A 27,093-nucleotide genomic window follows, 5' to 3' on the forward strand; every position below is an offset into this window, starting at 1 on the left:
CACATCTTGAGACCTACGTGAGATCACAGTGAGCAAGATAAAGCCCCTGACTTCTTAGAGGTTGCATTTTTGTGGCCTCTGTAGATACCAGGCGTTTGATAAACTGATGAATGTGGGAATGCTCCACCAGACACAATTACTAGATTTCCCAAGTGGGACCTTCTCCCCTGGTGCATGCACGAGTGCAGCCTGCAGCCGGGGAGCTCCTCTGGAGGCGAGGAGGCTCCAGGAGGCCGATGCTGTGATCAGCCTAACACATGTTACCTATTACACAGTCATCTATGATAGTCAAAAGCAGCACCAAATGGAAAGAAAGAGTGCTGGCATAAAAACTCAAATTCCTTCTTAACTGCTTGGTAATCCGGATAGCAGCTTACTCCAAAAACAGATTTTTATCTGTATGCAAGAAGGACGGAAGGAAACGCACTGCAGAGTAAGTTATCAGACTGTAAGCAGCTCAAGGGCAAGCCCTATCTTCTTCACCTTGAAACTCAGAAGCCGCACAGCAGAGTCAATATGCGCACCCGTTTGCTGACTGAAGGACACTGGCTCCTGGTGGTGAGAATGAAGGTGACATGCAGGGGGCCTACAGCCCTGCAGGCACTCTTTGATATCCACTCCTCCTTGAACAGATGCGGGGCGGGGGGGGGGGGGGGGGGGGGAGGACAGACGAGGAGCCACCAAGGTCAGTGGGTTAGGTACGAAGTGGTGTCACCAGAATGTGAGCCCCACACTGAGGACAGAGAGATTAGCAGGGCCTGGAGAGGGGCACCTGCCAGGCCCTGGTCTTCTCTCCTCCCAGTCCCTTCCCTTCATGCTGGTAACCCCAGCCTCCGCCTCCTCCTCCCACACCTTGGGGCTTTGTGTTTAATCCTGAAGTCACAACTTAGGAGGGTCAAAAAAATGTTTTGTTTATACAAATGAGAAAGACCCAAACGCAACTGAAGAACATACAAAGGAATGATATTATTTGGCTAGAAGAGGTTGTGGGAGGGGCAATGGTTTAAGTAGTTGAAATTTTGCTGGTTTATTATTTTTTTAAATCGAGATACAATTCACACAATTCACCCATTTAAAGGATACACAATGATTTTTTTTAGTGTGTTCAGAGTTATGCAACCATCACCACAATTTTAGAACATCTCATCACCCCAAAAAGAAACTCTGTACCCTTTGGCAATCACCCCATCCCCACACCTCCAGCCCCAGGAAACCACTCACCTACTTTCTGTCTCTGCGGATTTGCCTATTCTGGACATTTCCCATCAGTGGAATCCTGCAGTGTGTGATCTCTTGTGACTGGCCTCTTTCACTCGGCACCATGTTTTGAGGTCCACTCATGCCGTAGCACATATTAGTATGTTCCTTTTTATCACAAAATACTGTGCCATCATATAGATGGAGCACAATGTGTTTCTCCAGGACCAAGCTGATGGGCATTTGGGTTATTTCCACTTTGGGGCTATTGTAAATGCTGCTATGAGCATTTACTCTTTACGTGGACACAGGTCTTCATTACTTTCAGGTAGATATCTAGGAGTGGAATTGCAGGGTCATATCACAACTCTCTAGCTTTTTGAGGAACTGTTTTCGAAAGTTAGTTATTTCGACCAGTCAGCCAGACTGTTCAACAAGGTGGCTGCACCTCCTTACACCCCCCAGCAGTGGGTGAGGTTCTGATGTCTCCACATCCTCACCAGCGCTAGTCAGTGGCTGCCTTTTTTTATTATAGCAATCCTAGTGTGGGTGAAGTAATACCCCACTGTGGTTTCGACTGGCATTTCCCTAATGACTAATGTGCTTTTTGACCATTCGTATACCATCTTTGGAGAAGTGTCTATTCAGATCCTTTGCCCAGTTTTTAATTATTTGTCCTTTCATTGCTGGGGGTTTTTTGTTTGTTTTTAAGATTTATTTATTTTTAAGAGAGAGAGAGCATGCATGCACAAGCGGGGCCGGGGTGGGGGGGCGGGGTGGCACAGAGGGAGAAGCAGACTCCCCACTGAGCAGGAAGCCTGATTCGGGGCTCAATCCCAGGAGCCCAAGGCAGACGCTTAACTGACTGAGCCACCCAGGCGACCTCGTTGCTGAGTTGTTAATGGAGTTCTTTATATGTTTGCTCTAGGTACAAGTCCTTTACCAGATACAGGATTTGAAAACATTTTCTTCTATTCTGTGAGCGTCTTTTCACTCTCTTCATAGCATCCTTAGAAAAAAAGTTTCTAATTTTGATAAAGTCCAATTTATCTATTTTTCTCCCTTGTGTTTTGGTGTCATATCTCAGAAACCACTGCCTAATCCAAAGTGAGGAAGGTCTGTGCCTGCTTTCCTCTAAGAGTTTTATAGATTTAGCTCTTCCATTGATGTCTCTGATTCATTTAGAGCTAAATTTTATATTTGGTATGAGGTAGGGGTCCAAATTCATTCTTTTATATCTAGATATCAAGTTGTCCCAGAACTATTTGTTGAAAGACTGTTCTTTCCCCCATTGAATTGGCTTCGTGCCCTCATCCAAAATCAAGTGACCTCATAAATATAAGAGTTGAACTCTGTTCTCTCAATTCTATCCCACTGATCTGTAGGTCTACCCTATGTGCCAATACCACACTGTCTTAAATACTATAGATTTGTAGAAATTTTTGAAATTAGGAAGTATGAGTACTCCAATTTTGTTCTACTTTTTCAAAATTATTTTGACTATTCTGGGTACCTTACATTTCCATAAGAATTTTAGAATCAGTGTGTCAATTTCTACCAAACCAAAAAAGGGGAGGGAGGCAGTTGAGATTTTTGGTAGGAATTACACTGAATCTGTAGATCAATTTGGGGAGTGGTACCATCTTAACCACATCAAGTCTTCCAGTCCATGGATGTAGGATAGCTTTCCATTTACTTAGGTCACTTTTAATTTCTCTCAACAACGTTTTACAGTTTTCAGTGTATGAGTCTTGTACTTCTTTGGATATTCATTGCTAGTGTATAGTAATACCATTATTTTTATGTATTGATCTTAATATCCTGCAACCCTGTTGAACACAGATATTAGTTCTAATAGTTTTTTACTGAATTCCTTAGGGTTTTCTATATACAAGGACTTGCCATCTGCAAACAGAGACAGTTTTATTTTTTCCTTTCCAATTTATATGCCTTTTATTTCTTTTTCTTGCTTCACTGCCCTGGGTAGAGGTGGTGAGAGCAGACATCCTTGTCCTTTCAGTCTTTCCTTTCCCAACCCAATGGGTTCTCATTCATGCCTTTTATCAACCCAACAAAGCTCCCTTCTAGTCCTACTTTGTTGAGTGTTTTTATGATGAAGAGGTTTGCACTGTTGTGCTCAGATTTCTTTCATGTTACAGAACAAACAGGTATCACCAAGGACCAAAATTAACAAGATTAAAACCACCTGACATATAGTGGGAGGAGGTGAAGTCTCATTTGGAGGCAAATAAAAATCTATTTTAAGCAACTCAAAGGAATAGTTTATTCTCTGGCTTTAAGAAAATGATAAACTTGTAGGGGCACCTAGCTGGCTCAGTTAGTATAGTGTGCGACTCTTAATGTCGGGGTCATGAGTTCAAGACCCACACTGGGCATGCAGCCTACTTAAAGAAAAAATAAAAAAGAGAGAGAAAATGATAAACCTGTAATATTAAAGAAACAAAAGATAGAGAAAAAGATGGATGTGCCCAAGACTCATGTAATTACTTAAACCTCCGCACAATAAAATGTGAAAAGCAAAGAAAGAAAAATGAATTCAACACAACTGATAAAGATCTTCTTACTGAGAATATATTAAGGACTCATATGAAGACCAAGGATCCTAATCCACTGCACAAAGAAGTTGTCAGAGATGCACACACAGGGGAAAAGATGGCTAGGGTGCAGACAGGAATGCTCACAGAAGTTCGATCTGCTAAGCCAGGCCACACCTAGTGAAAAGCTTGTTCAAAGTACCCGACCCTCTCTCTCTTGCCTGTCATCCATTTGGGGGATCGCGTTGTAGCTACAGGAAAGGGAAACCTCCTGAATCGGCCTGGCCACAACGTGACTGTGTAGAACTGCATCCCCAACACCCCACAAGGGATATGCAGAGAGAGTGTAAGACATTTTTATTATGTTAAGCCTGAGATTTGGGGTTCGCTTGTTACTGTAGCATAACTTAGCCAAATCTGATACAACAAATTACCGTGGGGGGGGGGGAAGCAAAACTTCCTTAAAAAATGGAAATAACTTGTAAAAATAAGAAAAATTAAAAGGACAATGCCAGTTTGGGTAGGGCTATAGCAAAAGACAATGTACTCTAACATTGCTGATAGGCTTCATGGAAAAATCTGGAAATAACAAGGGAGTTATAACCTCTGGCCCAGCAGTCCCACCCTGGGGAATATGCCCCAAGCAAATAAACTCAAAGAAAAAAATAGCTTGAACAAAATGTTCATCCCAGTGATATTTATAACAGCAAAGACTAGAGACAAGTCAATGCTCATAAACTGAGAAAACAATGGTGAATGGACAGAGGGGACACCACACAGCCATTTTAAAGGACAAGCAGGTGAATCATTTTATGTTCGAAACTGGGTATAAATGAAAAAGCTGAGTAAAACAGCACAGAGACATTTATTACACATAAACTTTAAAGGCAAGAATTGCGTGTTTTCATCTTTGTATCCCCACTGCTTAGCATGAAGTAGATGCTCAAATATTTGAGAAGTGACTGAATGTCTAAACCAACAAATCATGAAGTCGGGTGACAAAGGCTGAAGGAGACCATGTGGTAATGCAGCTGAGAGCTCCTTATTTCTGTGAAACAACTTTAGCATGTGCATTTTAAGAGGCATGTATTTGTACTGGGGAAAGAGAACTCATACTCTTCCTTCACACAACAAACCTGGATTCGTGTTTCAAGGGAATGGGGTCATGACTTTACACAAAGCAAAATTCACTAAAATTCAAGCTCTCCAATACCGGGAAGGAATCCTCAGTAAGTGCTGTCGCTGAAGTTCAAGGAGAGGCGGGCAGGCCACCTGTCAGTGATGTGTAGAGGAAGAGACAAGGTCGGGCCCCTGGGAGGTTGTTCAACAGCCTCACTTATTTGGTAGGTGCCAACGTGCCCAGCAGAGCAGTGGACATACAATAAAGCTTTCATCATTCAGACACCCAGACACTTTCTCAGTGTTTACTCCCCAGTATTTACTTTTAATTGATTCCTATTTGTAACCATAGAACCTCCTTCTGTAACTATAAAAATCATGTTTCTTCCTTTGGGCTAGTATTCCTATTAATGGAAAAATTCAACAGAAATTCAAGGGGCAGTAATACTGAGTTGTCTTTCATCAGACAAACCCTCCCCTCATTTCCACACCTCCTCTTTCCTCCGTCCTGGGCTGGCCAGCGCCCAGTCTTCAACCTTCTTACCCTCACGGCACCACGGGGACTAAAACCATCACGCCTGCCTGGTGAAAACACCACCCTCTGCCACAGTTACAAGCAGTCTGCTGGGTGCTGCAGAGAAGTCACACCTCCTCAGGGGGGTCCTCCCCGCTGCCTCGTGTCCAGGCAGCTCTCCCCAGCTCTCCCCCAAAGGCTCCTGCAGACCTTCTCCCTGGCCATCTCCCTTCCCTCTCACAGAACACGGGCAAGCGGGCAGTCAGAAACCCCTCCGCTTCTTGCTGCCACTCGGAGGCATCCACGCCCCCAGGCTGGCCTCGCCACACACACCCCTGTCTAAGGCTGGCCCCTCATCCCGCTTCCTCCCCCTGCCACAGGACCTCGCTCCACCCATCCACCCCTCACAGCCAAGCTTCCTACCAGAGCTGACCACTCACCTCTCCGCCTGCAGCTTCCCCTCCCGTCTCTGATGAAACTGATCAGACTAGAAAACAAGACCATCTGGTGTCAGGCTGCAGATACTCCCAGGCTCCTAGTGTAAGACACATGGCAGTCTCAGGTCTTCTCAGTGCCCCGCCCTCTCCTCCCTACCACCCCCCTTCCTCCCTCCTACAATCACACCCCTGGTGTTCACAACACTGCCCCTCCTGCTTTTTCTCCCTCTCTTCTGCCCAGGCCTTAGATGTCGGCGATCCTCAGGGTTCTGACCCAGGCCCTACTCTCTAGTAGCACACTGTACCTAAGCAAGCTCTTCTATTCCCACATATCAAATTATCCTTTTCACCTCATGTCCCCTGATCTGCATCTCTGGCCCAAAAGCCCAGACCCATGCATCCGACTGCCTTCTGGACACCGCTGCTAGGCCATCCCAAAGCCCCTACAAACCGTTTCCTACCTTCCCTAAGCCCACCCCAGTCCTTGGGTTTCCCACATCAGAAAATGGTCCCACCATTTACCCAGTTGCACAAGCCAGAAACTCCTTTTCTTCCCACACCCAACCCCCTCCTGACCTCACCACACGTAATCAGTTTCCAAGACCTGACAACATAGTCCCTCCTTAATCCTCCTGCTTCACCCACCCCCACAACTACCTTTGGTAAGGCCACCACCCTCTTTGGCCTAGACCACTAACAGCATACATGTCTGGTCCCCTTTCCGTTCATCCTCCATGATGCTGCCATGGTGGCTGACATGTCTTTTGGAAGATTAGGTTATACTTCAACTTGGAATCCCCCCAAAACTTCCTAGCGTGGCCAGCAGGGCCTCCCAGCTCCAACCACCGCCCCCTCCAGCCTCACCATTCCCACCGCATTCCAGTCACACTGTGCTCATTCAGCCACCGCCAACAACCTGCAGTATGAGTTTAAATGTTTGAACTGAGTGTGAGTACATAGTAGAGTACATTAAGTAATGTATCTAATATAATCCAGGGTGGGGCATCCAGAAGTACAAGTGCCCCAAGTCTAAGGCAGTCCAAGGGTGAAGAATGGAGAAAGATAATAAAGCCTGAGGACCTGTCAGGGCAGGGGATACCCTGTGCCAGAACTCGGCACACATCACAGGTCCCTCCTGCCTCCTGACTTGGGGATGGGAGTAACATGCTGTGTGCCTACCATACTCTGGGTCATTCCACACGTGGCCCCTCACACTCACATCAAGTCTGCAGGAGGCCTCATTTCACATGTGGTCAAACAAAGGCTGAGCCACCGAGTCACCTGCCCCAGGTAGCAGCCCATGCCCAGGTAGCATCCCATGCTGGGGAGGAAACTACAGTCATTTGTGGATCTGTCCCACTCCTACCTTCCTCACACTCACTTCTCCCTTCTCCACAGTGTGGGGGTGGGCTACATAACAAGGGTCTTTGAAGTTCCGAAGTTCTACCACTCTAAATGTGGAAAAGGGTTATGACTTATGGTCTTCAAAATCTCAAGAAAGTATCTGTTACCCAGGATTAAACACATTCAACAGATGGGGCTTCCACCTCGCGAAGGTAAGCATTCTGGACCGATTGCCCAGGCAGTCACGTTCCACAAAGACTCACTTGAAGGGACTAAAGAACAAGCGCTCATTGATTTGCCACCATGTCAACCCAGCAAAGAGCCCCGGCTACGCCACAACACATAAAACTGCCTGCCCAAAACTGAAGCGGTGTTACTACACCATAATCTTAGAATGCCTTGACACAAGCAGGATTTTACACACACACACACACACACACACACACACACACACACCCTCCTGGAAGTCTGCGGCTCCTCTCACACCCGGCCAGTGTCAGGGCTGGAGAGCACGGGAGGACACAGCAGCTCCTCACTGCCACCAGCTCCCCGTTCACTTCAGGGTGTCCTTACCTCCTAGCTGCAGTACCTGACAAGTGACAGAGGGCCACAGATACAAGAGACGTGTGCAATGAAGTTCCAGGGAACTGGGCTGTGGATTCAGGCACCTTCATTTCATCTCTACCCCTGACACTCTCGGAGAGTGCAGCCCCACTCTCCCCATGCCAGTCTTTGAGGACCTACATCAAACACTCCCCCGAAAATTCCTTCCCTCAATCAGAAGCACTTGCCCAGTGCGATATTTCTTCCTTGAGCTGCAAGTTTTGCAACTCAAGAGACTACTTAAACCCTAAAAAAGAAAAGTCACGTAGGCCCAGATCAGCCAGAAAGTGTCTTCTGGCAAAGGCAGAAGGAAAAAATATAGACTGGGTCAGGAGGTTGTCCTTTGTTCAGGCAAGAAAAGGGGCATTCACCAAGGACAGACATGATAGGGAAAGAGAGGAAGAGGAACACTGGCCTCCGGGAGCGGGTGGTTATGAGGCGGCCTCCGAGGTCTGTTGAAGCAGGTTCCCAAGATTCAACAAAGGGCATTATTAACAACACGCATGAGTCAGAGTGGCCTCAGGTCAAGCACTTCAGCTTCTTTCAACCCCTCCACTTTGAGCAGCCCCTTCTACAAGTAGGACTTCCTGTCACACAAAGGGCCTCTGTGGGCAGTTCCCCGCTGCCTCTTTTCCTGTGCAGAGCGGCGGCACTTGGTCTCCCCTCCCTCCAAGTCAGCCTCCTGAGCACACCACCCGTCCTCTGGAGGGGTCACAGCCCACCTGCAAACTGAGGACAGCAGGAGAGAAGCACGTGGCATACCTGGACGCATCCATCTACAAGGCCTCGGAAATCTGCATCTCAGATTCTTCACGAGACACGCTGGCAGGACCCCTTAATGGCCCAGTCACTCTGGCAAAATACTTAAGAGGTCTGTGATTGATACTGTGTCTCTATGACATGGAATCCAATCTGCCTTCGAGGTTGTGAGGATCAAATGGCCTTTGTCTGAGACCTGGCACAGTGCCAGTATGGGGGCCCTCGATGACAGAGCGCTGCCAGAGTGAGGGTGACTCTGGGCCAGCCTCAGTCAAAGACTTCAGGCACGATCACAGAGGCATCTGCCTTCTCACGGGCTTAATGGACACTTAACCTCCACCACAGGGCCAAGTACCAGGAGAGAATTCTGCACAAAACGCGGTGGGACCACACAGGACGGTCCAGACAGGGTGCACGGGGCTGACGTTCAGTGGGGATTCAGCAGCTGGAGAGGGAGGGAAGGGCATTCCAGGTAGAGAACACTGCGTGGCAAACAGAAGGGATATGAACTGCAGCCCAGGGGCACCCAGGCTCTGAGGCCAAGCTCTGGGATGTGGCTGTGGCTTTTAAGGAGAGAGAGATAATTGTCAAAGAGTGGCAGGGCGCTGAAGGGCACGCCATCCAGATCGCCAGCCTGAGTCACTCATTACACTGCAAGAAGATCTGCTCCATGCTGCGAGCAGCTACTCTGTGCTGACGTGAGCGCGGGCGGAAAACCACCGAATAGACATCACGCTCATCGGGGCCATCAGGAAATAAACTGCTCAAATACTTCTCAAGCAGTGCTATGAATATGTGCCTTTGAAGTTAAGGAGGAAAAAAAAAACAAAAAGGTCATGCAAACCACAAAGGATTTGATTTTTAAGTATTATGCACTCAACCATGATGGCACTTTCTCAAGACGGTCTTCCGTTTCATTCAAATGTACAAGCACGAGCCAAAGCATTCTGCTCCAGAGAAAGCTACGGGGCCAGTGTGGACCTGGTGTGACAAACTGACAACGGAGTTCTAATTTGACAGTGATTTTATTTTTTAAAAAAGTTCACATAACATGAGGGCCTCCCCAGCAATTTGGAAAAATGAATAGCGAACACACTTATCAAGCAACAATCTAAAACTAATGAGCTACAACCAAACATAAAATTAGAAGCTAAAGTTCCCCCTAAACAGGGAGAAAGAGCAGGTCTGAACTAGCTGCGACAGAGGCAAATTTTAACAACTAAACCTCATTCTTCTTACGTGTAAAATGGGGACAAACATGGCTAACCTACTTCATGGGGACATTATGAGACATTTAAATGACACACTAGGGCGCCTAGGTGGCTCAGTCGGCTAAGCGTCCGGACTCCTGATCTCAGGGTCGTGAGTTCAAGCCCTGTGCTGGGTTCCACGCTGGGCGGCAGCCTACTTAAAAATAAAATAAAATAAAAATAAATAACACGTTATATGTGAGTGCCTGCATTCACCAGGCACTCAGTAAGTGTTCATCTCTACCTGCCTGTCCCTAGTCCAGCTCCTCCTGATTTCTCTGGCCCACGGGGCAGATGTCACCGGAGTAAGCAGGACTTACATGCAGAAAACTCCAGGAACACAAAACAAAAATCAAGCCTCTTACATATTTTTTTTCCTGATGATACCTAATAAACATTTCCAGTTACCATATTACAAAGAAGAATTAATGACATTTCTATTTATGATAAAATACCCAATTACCATATATAACAAGCATTATCTGAGAAGCTCTCAAGAAAATGCCCTGGATACTACCTTAACTTCAATTTTACTACCAAGCACACATACATGCTCACATGTGCACACATGCACACACACACGTGCAGATACTTCACATACATGCACAAATGCACACGCCCTATGTGCCCAAACACGCGCCCATACTCACGCATTCTCTTTCTCCCTCCCTCTCTCTCTCTCTCTCACATACACACACAGATGCAGAAAGAACCTATCCCTTTTTTTTTTTTCAGTGCAAAAGGTGGTTTTATTAAAGCATGGGGACAGGACCCGTGGGCAGAAAGGGCTGCTGCCCCAGGATTATGAGGAGCAACTGATTATACACTTTGGAGCTGGCAGAGATAAGAAGTTTCCAAAAGGACTTTCAAGGAGCCTATCCTTTATAAAACATTTGTCAGTTTGGCTAGCTCAAGAACTAGCCTGTGGGGGCGCCTGGGTGGCTCAGTCGTTAAGTGTCTGCCTTCGGCTCAGGTCATGATCCCAAGGTCCTGGGACCGAGCCCCACACTGAGCGCCCTGCTGCGAGGGAAGCCTGCTTCTCCCTCTCCCACTCCCCCCGCTTGTGTTCCCACTCTCGCTGTGTCTCTCTCTGTGTCAAATAAATAAATAAAATCTTTAAAAAAAAAAAAAAATAGCCTGTGTTCCAAATTTTTAAACTTTTCAATAAAATATATAATTTATTCTGATAAACTCAGTAAAATTATATTAAATCAAAATATTTTTATAATTTTATGTATATTTATCCCAATCTTCAAAAAACATTGACTTTCTTTTTTTTTAATTTATTTTTTCTCACTTTTTTTTTTTTTTAAACATTGACTTTCTGAGTGCCAGAAACCCTGCTAAGAGCTGGGGGAAGGGAGTGAAGTAAGTCCATAATAAGACCCAGCCCTGCAGCCCAGGAATTCACGGTAGAGCCAAGGTCACACCTGATTAGGGGACAGGGAGGAGAGAGGATGGAGGACGGAGGAGGGGCAAGTGGGAGAGCAGTTTGGAAGAGGAAGGGGGAGGCCTGAGGCCTGTGGCCAGGTGAGAGTGAGGATGGGGTGCTCCAACCACGGCCCAGGCTCAGGAGCTGCTCGAAGAGGCTGGACACAGACTGAAGACAGCACCCAACTCCCACAAGGGCACAGGTGGCTTTGCTGTGGCACCTTAGGTCTAAATTATTGACCACTTTAGCTTATTTAAAAATCTAGGTTTAAGAGTGGGTGATTATGCAGAAAAACAGTCCAGAAGGCTATGTACCAAAATGTGAACTGCTTCGTTCAGCGAAGTGTACTGAGGGCTTCTGACGCTCCAGGGGCCAGAGGACTTGCAGACACACCAGGAGGGAATGTCGCAGCAGGTGGTGTTGAGGGCTGGGCTGGGACATGAAGCCAGTGAGGGACAGAGTGTTGCGGTCTACTACAGACAGGACGTGGTCAGCAAAGGTCTTCCTGAGGAGGAAACATTTGAGCAAATACTTGAATAAATGTTAACATTTATTCACCATCTCTGGATGGCGGAATATGTGAGTTTGGGAGTTTTCTTTGTGCGTATCTGTATTTTTTAATTTTTCTGCCCTAAGAATACTGGTTGGGTCACTTTTGAAAATTCAAAAGGAAAATAAGGCAGTGCCCTAGGCACCTTCTGTAATGTCCATAAGCATGAAACCCAAGATTTCTGGTAAGGGAATCCAACCATGTCCCTTATCTTCAAGTCACTGATAATTGGCCTGTGTATCACTTACATTCACTAGTACAAGTACCCAAACACCTTCCAGCCCCGTCCTGCAAAGCACCCAGCAGCACCTTCACTGCCGGAAAGGCCATAGGGCCCAGGCCTCTGCACTCTTCCCTCTTCCCTGCACACCAGTTTCTAGGTGATCCCTCCTTCCTGTGACTTTCAAAACCAGCCCCCCGCTGATGCCTCCTGACTTTATTTCCCCAGCACAGACCTCTCCTCTGAACTCCAGTCCAGCACAGCCCCAACCACTGGCTCAGCATCAACTCCTTGGCACCTGATGGGCTTCTCTGACGCACTGCCCAAAACTCAGCCCTGGCTCCTCCATCCCCCAGACAGGCTCCTACCCAGTCTTTCTCTTTCAGTGAAGGCTCCATCATCTAAGCAGCCGCTTGGGACAAATACCCCCATGCCACCCCTGACACCTCTCCTTCCCTCACACCCTACATCCATCAGCTCCACCTTGAAACAGAGCTAGAGTGCGGCCACCTCACACCACCTCTGCTTCAGCTACCCTGGGTCAAGCCACCAAACTTAAAACTTGCCAACAGTTGTGTCTCTCAGCATGCTGAAAAATGCTCATCACTAATCTACACTCCCCACCCTGACCTCCAAGGTCCCATGCGATCTGGCCCCAGCTTCCAGCTCCAGTATCGGCTCATTCCAACCCCTACCCCTGGCTCCCCCAGCTACAGTGACCTTCCCGTGGGCCTCCTAAGGCACCAGGCTTAGCCCTATCTTCACACCTGCTTCCTCTCGGCCAGAAACACCCCTCCTCCAGGCTCTGCTGCTTCACATCGTTACATATCCGCTCACATCATCACCTTCTTTAAAAAGTCTAACCTGTCCCCATCCCTTTGATATATCAGCCCCTAAACTGTGCTTTATTTTTTTAAATGACACTCAGCTTCCCGTGCCACATTATGTATTTATATACTGTCTCTCACCACCCACAAGAACACAAGCTCCTGAAGAACAAGAACTGTGTCAAGTTCACCCCTGTATCCTTAGCACTGATGCACAACAGGAGCAAAATAAACATGCCTGGAAGGAATGAGTCAAGGAATGTGCTAGGCTCTAGCACACACACACACTATGACAGAACAGACTTCCGGTTTTAGCAGCAAGGCAAACCAGGTATCTTAATGAGTCTCCCACTGAAAAATTTTAAAAGCTGAATAAAATATAATTGCATCACTTTATTCTACTCTAAATTATCATAAAGGAATCTAAAGACACCAAAAAGGCAAATTTAAAGAAGAAGTATAGGTAGATAAGTCAGCTTTCTCTCTGAGGTAATAGAAAGAAAGAAAATATAAAAGATTGATTAGAGACTTGAGAAAAACAGTAAAGCCTAACTTACATCTAAGAAACTTCCAGAAGGAGGTAACATTAAGGATGGGTAAGAAGCAATCTTTAAAGACCATTTTTCAGCATGCTGAAAGACACTAAACCACAGATCAAGGAAGCCCAATGAAATCAAGTCAGATTTTAGAAAGGGAGAGAAAGCCACACCAAGATAAAGTAAAACTGTAGAACCTCAAAGGCACAGAAAAGATCATGGAGGCAGCCAGAGAGAAAAGACCACAAAAAATGACAACTGGCCTAAGAGCAACAATGAAAGCAGAAGACACTGCAGTGATATATTCCACATGCCAAGCAACAATATTTGCCAACTCAGAATTCCATACCCAGCAAAACTAGTTTTAATAAGAACTAGATATTTTCAAAGAGATAAAATAGATACCGCCCCCCTCCCCCCAGAAAAGGACATCACAGAAAAGAAAATTCTAAAGGGTCTATTTCAGGCAAAAAGAAATGATCTCAGAGGGAAAGCCTGAAGCACAAGAAGAAATGGCAAGCAAATATACAGGTAAATACACTAACATATATAAACAGCATTAACTATATGAAACATAGTATCTAATTTACAGGATTCTAAAATTCAGAAAGAAAATGCTGAATAAGTTGGGAGGGGTGTGGAGTTAAAATGTTTTAAATCTTTCCAAGAGAAAAGTGTTACTTTAGATTTGTTATGTGTTAAAACATGTAGGGGATAACCACTAAAGGGCTAGACAGAAAATTTAATTTCTAGACTAAAAGAAAGGGAGAGAAAAAACAAATGCAATGGACGTGGGAGGCATGATGGAACTCAATTGAAACAAAAGAAAACCAACAAAATAAAACAAAACACCTCTACCAGAATTGTAGCAAATAGAAAGCATGGGAACAAGAAAAAGCTGCTTATCACCTTTTCTATTCAAATTGTACTGGAGATATTAGCCAATGCCATAAGAAAAACAAGTAAAAGGTACAAGAATTAGAGAAGAAGAAAAAAAACCATCATTATTGGTAGATGATGTGGCTTTCACAGGGCTGAAGGGTACTGGAATGACATTTAGAGTGATGGCTCTCTGCTACGATTTAGGAGCTCTCTAAGCACAGTGTGGGGGCTCTATGCATTGGATTCATTTAACATGGGGAAAATAGCAGCAGCTCTTTCTGCCCACGGGTCCTGTACTCATGCTTTCATAAAATCACCTTTTTGCACCAAAAACTGAAACTCAGGGAAGTTAAGTATCTTGCCCAAAGCCACCTGGCAAGTAAAGGGTTGGTTTTTTGAAATTAAGTCTATCTGTCCCCAAAGCCTAACCACCGTGCCTGCCACAGAGAGAGACAAACCACAACACCACAGGATGAGCCCCCGTCGGTACTCTCTCTGAGGCCAGTACCACCGTGGATTACAAGTACCTGGAGTACAAAGAGAAAATGAGATCAACCTGAAGAAAGCCAGGGAGAGAACCGGGTGGCACTAGATCTGTGGCCTGCACAGGAATGCTCAGGCAGGGAATGCTACTCCGGAGAGAGAAAGTGCAGCAGGCACTAAGGTAAAAATGGATGAAAGACCAAGAATGTGGAGTGGGGGGCGAGGAGAGGGAAGAACTGGATACGAGGAGGCAAAGCAGGTGCCAGCAGGCTAAGCCCCTTGAGGGCCACACTAGGGATTTGGGCTCCTCCAGAAGGTTATGGGGAGGGACCTGGTCACAGTCCAGGAAGGAAAGTTCCCTCCGACAGAGAGTGGAGAACAGACCATCAAGCATCTAGACCTGAGCCGTCCAACAGACCAGCCACCAGCTGTGGAACACCTGAACTACAGCTAGTACCACTAAGGAATTGTCTTTTTTTAATCTCACTGAATTTTACTTCATTTTAATATAAATAGCCACATGTGCTTAGTGGCTGCTAAACTGGGCAGTGCAGCTCTAGAGGTTAGAGAGGAAGCAAGAGAAATGGTTAAGAGACCAGGACAGAGGACGCTGTGAACGATTATGCTAGGTACGAATGAGGGGCGGAGGAGGAAACAGGGATTAAAAATTCCTCATTCTGGAGGCAAGATATGGGGTAATGTCACAAAGAGAAACAGTTCAGAAGAAAGACCTGAGGTACACCTGGTGGACAAGAGACTCTGCCAAGTGGGCAAACTAACCGTATGAACGCACACAGGCCCAAATGAGCAAATCACCCGATCCAGCCACCCATCATCCAGGTGAACTGGCCCTCCAGGTGGTGACCTATGGATGGAAATAAACACAGAGCTCGCCCAGGTGCCTGCTTGTCCATCAGTGAGAGCAGTCAGGCTGTAGGATGATCACAGCCTACATGAGCCCTGCTATGAGTCTTCATCATTATGACAACACCTACCATCCCAAACTCACACTCCTCAATCTTAGCAGTCCACTGGATGTGGCTAAGAATAAATGTAGTATCTTGGAGTTCAACATTAAATATGCAAAGACTTCTCCACAAGTGGCCCTGATGCTTCTCTGCGTGGCCTCGGGGTCTCGCTGTATAATATTCTTCCTGCACGGTACGGGCCAGACCTCGGGGAACCTGCGCTGAACACACTCATAGGTGGTGAATTAACAAAACATTTCTGCTTTCCAGGTCAACAGGTATTTGGTCATCAGACCACTGTGCCCTGTGCTATTTTTTCTTTATGCGTCAGTTCACAGTGGAAAGGAACCATAAAGAGGTCACTTTGCTGTCCCCAAGCTGCCCTGTACTTCATTTATCTTGCTCTACTAGCACTACCGATACTGAAAACAAAGACAGAATTCCAAATTGGGAAGTTCAACTACATCAACAACATTTTGTCAAGTAAGCAAAATCATTCTCCCCTAATCTCCCTTAAGGACTCCACTGCAGAACAATTCTGATGGGAAACAAGACTGAATATGAAATTCAGCACAGGCTTCATGCTAAAAAAAGGAATGGAACGGAACGGAACGGAACAGAAAGGAAAGAAAAGGAAAGAAGGAAGGAAGGAAAAGAAAGAAGAAAGAAAGTAAGGAAAGAAAGGAAAGAAGGAAGGAAAAGAAAGAAGAAAGAAAGAAAGAAGGAAGGAAGGAAGGAAGAAAAGAAAAGAAAGAGAAAGAAAGAAAAAGAAAAAGAAAGAAAGAAAAAATTGTAATCCCTTACTACTGTGATGGCCATTGGCACACATTTCAAATTCAGAATACTTCCTGTCAGATTCTTTAAGTTAACCAAAAATAGAACAATATGCTTCATCGGTCCACGTAAAAATTAATTCTTTATGATTCACTAATGACAGAGTCTAATGAGAAAAAACTTTAGGGCAGACTCCCAGGGCTGGAGGAGATGTTAAGTAGGCATCTAGTCTGTCATCTGGTATCAAGGCAGAACTGTAAGATGCAAATGCATTTAGACCAGTCCAGTGAAACAGGATTACAGTGCCTTCAAAAGCAGCCTCCGTGAAAAGGGGACCACTGCAACTCATTCATTCATTCAAATTAATGGCCCATGTTTTCCACTATTACTTCCCTTCATTCACACACACACACACACACACACACGCACGCATGCACACGCTCGCTCTGCTCTTTACCTGGCTCTAGGCCCTAGGATCTAGCTGACATACTGAGAGAAGTTTTTCCATAGCCTTAGAGAAGGTTCTAAGGCCACGACTAGAAGCTGTCCTGGAGAGAAGCCCTGAACAGAGATGAAAATGAGGAAGGCCCAGATGACACCAATAGCATAAACTCTCACAGACTTCTGGGCCAAAAGCAGCCCTTAACCCCCGCACAGTCTGCAACAAAGCCAGGACCATATTCCCCCTTCACATCTGTAAATTCATAGGCAGACCAGAATTCACACTGAAGTAAACAGAAGCTAGGGGCAAGGAAGAATATCAAACATTACTTACTGACTAGGACAACTGCATATAAATTATATGTTTATGCATACCTATATTTATAATGTATAATTATAAATATGCATATATATTAAAAAGACCAATTATATATTAAGAAAAGGAAGCCAGTTAAACTATTATACTTAATATGTACTGAAAATATAACAGTAAAGATAAAATGCTAGTTGGGGAACAAAGGTAACTAAATTATGGGAGAAGTGAACCAAGCCACTCTCCCCTCGCCCTTTCTTTGGCCCTTGGATGTAGTCATCTGGCTCTTCAACTGAAAGCAGCAGCTTCTTCAAGGGTAATGACAGAAGTGCCTGCCCGAACAGCAGGGGGGAAGACAGAGTGCTGACCTACTGCATAGAAACATTGCTCACATATCCTACTTCATTCTTAGCTTTTATAAATTAAAATAGGTATAAAGTTATTGACCACAATTTCAAATACAATTAAAGTGTCTATGAAAATACCTGTTTTCCTATAGTGTACTTGTTTCTGAAATTCTTGAAGGCATACACTCTTAAATACTTCAAAAAATACAAGTAAGTACTTTTCTATGAACCTCTGCAAGGAATTTCAGGTGACTCTGGACAGACAGTGACACCATGTCAGGGTCTAAGAAGAGGTACCCGCTGCTCTCAGTCAGGCCTCTCTTCGCATCTAATTCCCAGACTTGAATTTCAGAAGGACTCAAATTCAATTTTTTTTTTTTTGAAGATTTTATTTATTTATTTGAGAGAGAGAGAACGAGAGACAGAGAGCATGAGAGGGAGGAGGGTCAGAGGGAGAAGCAGACTCCCCGCTGAGCAGGGAGCCCGATGCGGGACTCGATCCCGGGACTCCAGGACCATGACCTGAGCCGAAGGCAGTCGTTTAACCAACTGAGCCACCCAGGCGCCCTCAAATTCAATTTTTAGAAGAAACTCTATTTAACTGAGTCTAGAAAGTTGTGGATAAATTCCACTTTTATATATTAAATCATTACCCTCTTTTTTTTTTTTTTTAAACATGATAATGTATCATTTTAAAGTCTGCCACATTCTGAATGCAAGCTGGTGCAGCCACTCTGGAAAACAGCATGGAGGCTCTTCAAAAAGTTGAAAATACAGCTACCCTATGACCCAGCAATTGCACTACTGGGTATTTACCCCAAAGATACAAATGTAGAGATCCAAAGGGGTACGTGCACCCCAATGTTTGTAGCAGCAATGTCCACAATAGCCAAACTGTGGAAAGAGCCAAGATGTCCATCGACAGATGAATGGGTAAAGAAGATGTGGTATATATATACAATGGAATATTATGAAGCCATCAAAAGGAATGAGATCTTGCCATTTGTAACTATGTGGATGGAACTGGAGGGTGTTATGCTGAGCGAAATAAGTCAATCAGAAAAAGACATTTATCATATGACCTCACTGATATGAGGTATTCTTTTTTTTTTTTTAAGATTTTATTTATCTATTTGACAGAGAGAAACACAGCGAGAGAGGGAACACAAGCAGGGGGAGTGGGAGAGGGAGAAGCAGGCCCCCCGCAGAGCAGGGAGCCTGACGTGGGGCTCGATCCCAGGACCCTGAGATCATGACCTGAGCCGAAGGCAAACGCTTAATGACTGAGCCACCCAGGCGCCCCGATATGAGGAATTCTTAATCTCAGGAAACAAACTGAGGGTTGCTGGAGTGGGGGGTGGGGTGGGAGGGATGGGGTGGCTGGATGATAGACATCGGGGAGGATATGTGCTATGGTGAGCGCTATGAATTGTGCAAGACTGTTGAATCACAGATCTGTACCTCTGAAACAAATAATACATTATATATTAAAAAATAAATAAATAAAGTCTGCCACATTCTAAAACCTGGGCAGTCCAGACTTAGAGCCATCAGTACTCCCTCAGACAGACTGAAATGCCCCCAGACTTCAGGGTTTCTTCTCACATCCTGAAGAATTCTCTTTCAAAGAACTGAGTACTTTTGTCTGTCTCTTGTAAAAGCTGTGAATTTATTAAGTTTGGATTTCTCAGCTAGCAGGTAATCATATAATGAGGTATGCTTACAACAGTAACAACTGAGTAAGGCCTGGTTTAGGGCTGAAGCAAGAAAAACTTTATGCAATAGAGAGCTCTTTATTTTAAGAAAAAAATCTCTCTTGGGGGAAGAAATGTCAATGCTCTTCGGGCCTCAGGTAATTCACTGTATACCTATACCCAGTGGTACTAACTTAGGGAAGTTATTGCATAAAAGCCGAATATTTGAAAATGAAACAAATGAAAATGGACTCATCAGAAGAAAAAAGCCATTCCTAGCCAAGTCCTATTAATCGTGAGATAATATGTGAAGAAAGCAGGAGAAGAGAGGCTGGTGATCCAGAAGTCAGTCTAGATTCACTCAGCTACCAACAAGCCGTGTGACCTCGGACAAGTCAACAAGGTATGTCGCCTCTTGGTCTTAATTCCTTTGTTTAAAAAAAAAAAAAAAAATGAAGGGCCTGACTATACTGCCAGGAGGAGTCATTACAACTCTAAATATCATGTTCCCATCTTTTTAACTATGCCACCAAATGAATAGCAGAATTATGTGGCTGGGCAAAACAGAGGACTAACGATGTATAAAAAGAAAGAGGGGGAGGCTTATTTTTACTACTGGCATAAATCTCAGACCTGCAAGACATGTTTCAGTCTGAAGTTACGATACCTCTTATTTTCACAAATGCAGCATTTAAAGTTCATCTAGAATTCAGTAAGATATCTTAGTGCGAAGAAGAATTTGAGGAGATACTCAGAATTATAACAGCAAGGGCAAAACCTATGGACCTCATTAAGGTCTGAGAGAAATATCATATGTTTGGGAGATTTCTAAAAAAAAATAGGAAAACACAACCCTAAAAGTGTCAGAAAGACACAAATCATCCAAGGTAACACCCTAACAAGGAAACAGGCTTCTCTGTGTGGCGCAGACTATACCAGCCTGGCACCTTCCGGAGACCAGAAAGAAGACCCTGACGCTGCCTTTCTAATGTTCACGGCAATAGGTAACCCAGAAAGTATATTCATTTAGCGACGGATCACTCAAGTTTCGGGATTTAAAAAAAAAAACAAAACCCTCTAATTAGAAGCACAGTACTGCATAAACAAGAAGGAGGGAAGGGGAGCCATAATTTTCAATTCCAGAATATGACTTGCAGATAAGAAACAAATATGTATGTAAGGCTGCTCAGTTGTTGGAACAATAAAAACTTTTACATTTTGGTACCTACTAAAAATAAAAGCACAGTGTCTAGTGACAGCAGTCAGATGGAACGGAGGGCACCGGGTCCAGCTGCGAAGAGGAATAAGAAAGAACTGACGGAGGAGGAAGGCAGAGGGGGCCTTAGAGCCGGCCACATGCTCATTCTGGGAGGCTGGAGCAGATGGCCATGAAACAGCAATCAGTGTCAACCAGAGAAGCTAATTTGTTCGCTTTTTCTCCCGAGTCCCATTTCCGTGTTTGTAGGTTAGATCTGGCTGTTAAGAAAGTATGTAAAAGACATAATGCCTGAGAGTCGGAAAAGAAAGCAACCCTCTATTAATAGTTAACTCAAGTAACTCATTTAGCTCCCCAGTAAGAAAACAATACAGCTGGGAGTAAGTAAGCTGACCTACGCTATGCCAAAGTTTCTAATTTATTCCATCTATTTAGGAATGAAGCATGCATATATGTTCTAAAACCAGAGTAAAGATTATAAAGCACGATCTTTCACTTGTTTAGGCCAAAATCTATTCACCAAGAAAATCAAACATTTACTCTGACATTTTCTCAAAGCATTTTGAATAAAACACTCCACTCCACACTGTTCGGTTAATACTGAACTGGGTGAACATATCCATCAAGAAGCTCTAAAACTAAGTGTGTTTAAAAGGTGAATTTCTCAATCAAGCACTCCGAAAAAAAAAAATCAATGAAAACTCTGCTTTGAAAAGGTCTCCCTTAAAGGAAATACAGGCCTTAAATAGCACACTCACGTTTTTCTGTCAAATGCCAGCTTCGACTGCCTCCCTTTGCAGATCAGCTTCTGTACCTGCCTCCTTCCGACCCTGCTGGTACGTCTGACCTCCAGCTCCCAGCCGAATTCTCCCAGCACATTTCATCATTTCCTGTTGGCTGCCGACTCCTTGCAGCGAGATGAGGCCAGTCCCCTACCCTGCTGCAGGCACCCTCCGGGCACCAGGTCCTCAGACCTCTGCTCCAGGCCGGCTAGGACCATCACAGAAGAGCTTTCTTTTCAGAAAGTGGCCAAACAGAAATCTCGGTATTCGAGAGAAAGAGAGAGGAGGTCGGAGAAGTCATATGACCCCCCAAAAATCAACTTGTATATGAACTAGCTTACACTGCATATGACAGTCTTAGATCTCTCCTTGTATTTGATCCTTCCACTCAGGAGGGAAAAAAGACCTGCTCTGGAGCTAAGGTGCCAGGCATCACAGGAGTTAACGTCACAGAGACTTCCTTGCATGGGATGATCTGACATGGTCCCTACATATAAAACTCACCTTCCCTCTGTGACTCCACACAGCAAGGCAAAGCAGCTCAACAGTGGGAGATGCAGAGGAAGCGGATGCAGCCTCAGTGCCGGAGACCCCAGTCTCTCCGCAGCACAGGCTGCCTCCGAAGGCACTCAGATGTGCACCTGTGATTCCCCAGAAGTAAAAACCAGACCACAAAACACCTTTCTTCCTAGAGTTTTATAAAGAATTAAAAGTGAAGGGAGGGGCGCCTGGGTGGCTCAGTCGGTTAAGCATCTGCCTTCGGCTCAGGTCATGATCCCAGGGTCCTGGGATCGAGCCCCACATCGGGCTCCCTGCTCAGCCGGGAGCCTGCTTCTCCCTCTGCCTGCCACTCCCCCTGCTTGTGCTCTCTCCCTCTTTCTCTGGCAAATAAATAAATAAAATCTTTAAAAAGAAAAATGCAGCATCTCAGGTCACCGGTGACCTGCCTTTAAAAAAAAAAAAAACAGTGAAGGGAAAAATAAGAATAAATATAGCTTTAGGGTAAGAGGAAGATGTCCTAACTCATTTTAAAATGTATGAGCCCATGAGAATACATACAATATAGGGGTGCCTGGGTGGCTCAGTCGTTAGGTGTCTGCCTTCGGCTCAGGTCGTGATCCCAGGGTCCTGGGATCGAGCCCCGCATCGGGCTCCCTGCTCGGCGGGAAGCCTGCTTCTCCCTCTCCCCCTCCCCCTTCTTGTGTTCCCTCTCTCGCTGTGTTGTCTGTCAAATAAATAAAATCTTTAAAAAAAAAAGTGCTTGAAAAACGTATGCAACAATATAAAAAAAATACAAACACTACAAGAAAGAGCAGGTATTGAAACTAATCTGTAAAAACACAAGAAACAAATATTTCAAGAGCTCAGTTTCCCCCAAAGTACCCTCCCAGAAGATACATGGGCACCCCCCCCCCAACCCCTATGGCAAGCTAGATGCTACATTTAAGTGGTGGTGGCCAGAACAGAGCCAGACCATTCCCTCCCTTGGAACATGGGCCCCTAGTCTGACCTTATAACACAAAACAAAATAGGTTAAAAATATCTTTCCAAAATCTGTGTTTAGAAATTCCTTGATGGAAAAACACCAATAAAGCAAAGATCACATCAACACAAGGCTCAATTATTTGACATGATAATAATTCATACTACTTGGAAAATTATTATACTACCCTCTCCCCCACCAAAAAAAACAAAACAAAAAACAAACGAAAAGCAACAACAACAACACAGAAGTCAACCCAATACAACGCAAACTTCGCTGTATTCCACCATCAGCTTAGTTAGATCACTTGCACGCTTACAGAGGCACATGCTGGGGCACTAGGCCAGCCATGTTCTCTAGTCTGCAGGGAGGCCGGCTACTTCAACCCGGGGCTTACGGGGGGTTTAACGGCCCTAAAGGTCATCTTATCCAAGGACACTAAAGCTGGAAAAGGCTAAATAATGTTTCTAGAGACTACTTCAGTGTGCTTGACCACAACACACAGACTTTCTAAAACTAATGGCCTGGCAGTTATCTTCCAAAGCATTTTAACTAAATTTAAGCAGCACAAAAGTATGGTCACAGAAGTCCTTTTCTGGGGGTATTTTCTTCCACTAAGAAAGAATAAACACCTGAGTTCTGGCAGACCAAGCTGACTATCTACTTTTCCTTTTCATCAGCTAGTGTGACCAAAAACTCTTCTTTGCCTCAGAGCCCCACTTAGGGCTCTTGGTTATGAGAGAGGACGACAAGCACGGCAAAGTGGATTCATTTTTTTTTTTTTTTTTTTTTTTAAGTAATCCAACAAACACAAGCTGCTCAGTAAACATTTATATAGTGCTTATTTTATGGTTAATGATGAAAATAATCCTATCAGGGGACTGTCCCGTCTTCCATTTACCAGCTCAAATAACTGAGGTACAGAGAGGTTATATTACCTGCCCTGCATCCCAAAGCTGGCACATGGGGGAGCCAGGATCCCAACCCAGGTAGTCAGCTTCCAGAATACAGCTGTTAGCCATTACACTGCCTCTCCTTCTTGGCTTCCCTCAATAAATCAGAAGCCGGTCTTGGATATAGCTGCTACGTAATAAAAATCTGATTTGAAGTGAATTAAGAATGCAGATAGCAGTGGCACTATGAAGTAATGAGCCCGGCTTTCCAGTGGCTGGGGCATTCTTTGCTGGTCCCCACAACCTCGGCCAGTGGGTTCCTAGCTGGAGACCAGCTGTCCTGACCCTCTGGAGGAGGACAAGGCTGGCTCTGGCAGCTGTCCCACCCCCTAAGGTGGTACCGGGACAGAAACACTGCTCCAGGAAACCCACCTGCTACCTCTCGCACGTGGTGCCTAAACTGGTGTTTCCAGTTCCAATCTGGTTTCTGTCATCAGACTTGAAACCTTTGGGCATTCATTCAACAAACATTAGTGCCAGGCACAGGGCTTAAGGCCACGGGGCCCCATGGTTGAAAAAGCCAACATCCCTGCCCTGGATTGCTCAGTGTATGGGCAGGGCAGATGCGTAAATAAATAAAAATGCACGAGCTGATAACTGCTAGAACCAACATGCACCAAGGGCTGAGGGAACACTGGGAAGGGAGCAGTGAGCTAGGGTGGGAAGCAGGGTCAGGGAAGGCTTATGAAGGAAGGGACAGGAGTGGGTTCTCTAAGAGCCTGCCATCAACCTACTCAAACCATGTAGATTAAGGTAGAAAAAAATTCTGAAACAAAATCCAGCAAGTTAGCTGAAGACTACCAATGCCTTCATGACCTCTGTCCTCAGCTGATGGCTGAGTCCACACACAGCAGTCCTTTAACCTAGCATCAGGCACAGACATGAGGGCAACACCGGACCGGCTTTCTCTTCTGATACCTCTATCCTGTTACAGGATGAAAATGGCTACCTTCACCGAGCTCTTTTAAAAGACTCCATAAGATAGGTACTACTAGCCCCGTTTTACGGAAGGAAAACCACCACAGAGAAATTAAGCAACCTGCCCAGTATCACCCAGCAAATAATGGCAGAATGGGATTCGAACTCAGGTCTACCTGATACTTTCAAAGCCCATCCTCTCTCCGCCACACTCATGCCTGCCACGGAACTAGACCCATGAGGAACACGAGGATATCTGGCAACAGGTCATGTCACGTGGGGTAAAGGATAAAATTTTCACCATGTGATTTTTCCCCATTCCTCTACTGGTCTGTCCTTGCTTTAATGCCACACTTTTTCTAAAACAGCTTTATTGAGATGTAATTTACATATCACATAATTCAGCCATTTAAAGTACACAATTCAATGGTTTTTAGTATATTTACAAGCTGTGCAACCATCACCCCAATTTTAGGACATTGTCATCATCTCAAAAAGAAACCCCATGCACTTTGGCTGCCATCTCCTTCTCCCCCCTTCCCCAGCCCAAAACAACCAGTGACTCTTACAAGGTGATTCTTAAAGAGTAATGGGCACACAGTCATCAGGTTGTTAATAACACAGTGCAAATTGCAGTTCTGTGCCTCAGTCCTCCCTTCTGGGCTAAAGCTAACAGCTGAGCCCAGACAGGACCAGGGAAAAGCCAGACAACTTAGAGGCAGGCACTGAGGTGAGAGGTGGAGGTATCTGGCCGCCCCATGCTAGATGGGCTCCACGATTCTCATGTGCCTGAACTTAGCAGAGCCAGGTGGTCTAGCAGCTGCCAGGATGGTGGAAATCATGCAAAAGCTCTAGAAGAACCCCTCTGGTCACAAGACCTTACACCATTAAGAATGCCCATCTCCTCATCTCCAGAAAGACAAACGAGGATGGTATCCGCTACCATAGGCTGGGGGTAACCAGAACAAGAGTTGTTCTGAGAAGCCAAACTCTTCAAGGATTGATTATCAGGACTAGTGATGGCCTGGAGGAAAAGGTGCCTCCTCTGCTCCACCCCCCAGCCTTCCTCAAGTGCTAAGGAGAGTTGGGGGAAAGGGATCTACATACAGACCATGCACATACTTCCACAGAGCATACAGGTCACGGAAACAGCTCTGTAAAGCATCGCCACGCAATACAAAACTCCTCAACACTGACGAGGAATGAGCTTCTGACAGATGCACACGGGTACATCACAGAAACCTCATGGTGAGCAAAAGAGGCCAGATGCAAAAGGGTGCACACTGTGTGTTCTATTTACATGAAATTCTAAACCGGGCCAAACAAATCCATCATGACAGATCAATGCTTGCCTGTGGCCAGGGGCTGGGTGGGGGCTGACTGCACAGGGCACAAGGAAAAGTTCTGAAGTGATGGAAATGTTCTCTATCTTGCTTGGGACAGTGGCCACCCAGGCGTATCCATTTGTCAAAGCCCCTAAATGGGTCCATTCTGTTGTATGTAAATTAATATCTCAATAAAGAGAAAAGGGAGAGGAGGGGAAGGGGGGGGATGAGGGAGAGAAGCCTGCCGCGGAGCCTGAACAACGGAGCCGTCCACTCTCTCCACCAAGGACTGGCCTGCAAGGTGCCGCCGAGCCCCGGGCCGTGCGCGCATTGCACTGGGCCTCAGTTCTTAGAAAAGCTGATCCTCTAACACACACAAATGATTCTGATGAAACTAAACGGTCCACTTTCTAACCAGGTTAACTCAGCTCTCCAATATCCCTGCAGTAAAAAGCGTGATAACGTCAGGCAGCGACTCGGAAATGGCAGCTTTCAGTGACAGGCTCCAGTGGCTGTCTGACAGTGAGTAAACAAGTAAAATCTCATGCGATAATTACAGGTATTAGCTTTTCTTTTTCTTCAAATGGTAAGTAAATCTTAAATTCTAGAATTTAAATAGGTTATATAGAACATTCTGATAGGTCAATCTTTTTTTCTTTTTGGTTGGGGAAAGAGGGTAGCAGCTATGTTCAAATCTTACGTGTTAACCTTTCATATTTTTCATGAAACAAGACATAAATAGAGCCATCTTGCCTTTAGTCTTCATATATATATATATACACACACATATATATAAATATAAAGGAATAAACCGAGCCAAATTTCTAACATTCTCGATCAAAGAAGAAGGTGCCAGAACAAGCTGAACTAAAAGTACCAGTTCTATCTTTGGCAAAGTAAAAAAAAAAAAAAAAAAAAAAAAAATTTAAAACCCTTTATATAAGCTTCTTTGCTTCCCTGGCACTCACCCAAAGCTAAAGAAAAAAAATGAAGCCAAACTAATTAAAGCAGAAAGCCCAATTGAGAAAAACTTCAAAGCACCAATGTGATATGAAAAATATGTTAATTTCTTTTCTTACACATTTTATAAAATGCCATCATGAGAAGAAACACCTGGGTTTCTAACAACATCTCAGTGGTTAAGATGTCACTCGCAGTCCTGGGGCTAGCT

The 27,093-nt window shown here is 45.0% G+C and overlaps 1 protein-coding gene across 7 annotated transcripts in view; it reads right to left on the reverse strand.

Annotated features, from left to right (window-relative positions):
* Positions 1-27,093, reverse strand: part of PACSIN2 (protein kinase C and casein kinase substrate in neurons 2) — a 131,807-nt gene that overhangs the window by 62,387 nt on the left and 42,327 nt on the right. Inside the window, exon 1 of one of the 7 annotated variants that reach the window (XM_032416159.1) lies at positions 21,220-21,944. The exons of the other annotated variants lie outside the window; for them this stretch is intronic. The gene's annotated coding sequence lies outside the window, so the exon portion shown is untranslated. Of the gene's footprint in view, positions 1-21,219; positions 21,945-27,093 lie in introns of those variants that run through there. 7 annotated transcript variants of the gene reach the window in all.

This window comes from Phoca vitulina, unplaced genomic scaffold (genome assembly GCF_004348235.1).
Source record: "Phoca vitulina isolate PV1807 unplaced genomic scaffold, GSC_HSeal_1.0 scaffold19, whole genome shotgun sequence".
In the NCBI taxonomy this organism is placed as follows: Eukaryota; Metazoa; Chordata; class Mammalia; order Carnivora; family Phocidae; genus Phoca; species Phoca vitulina.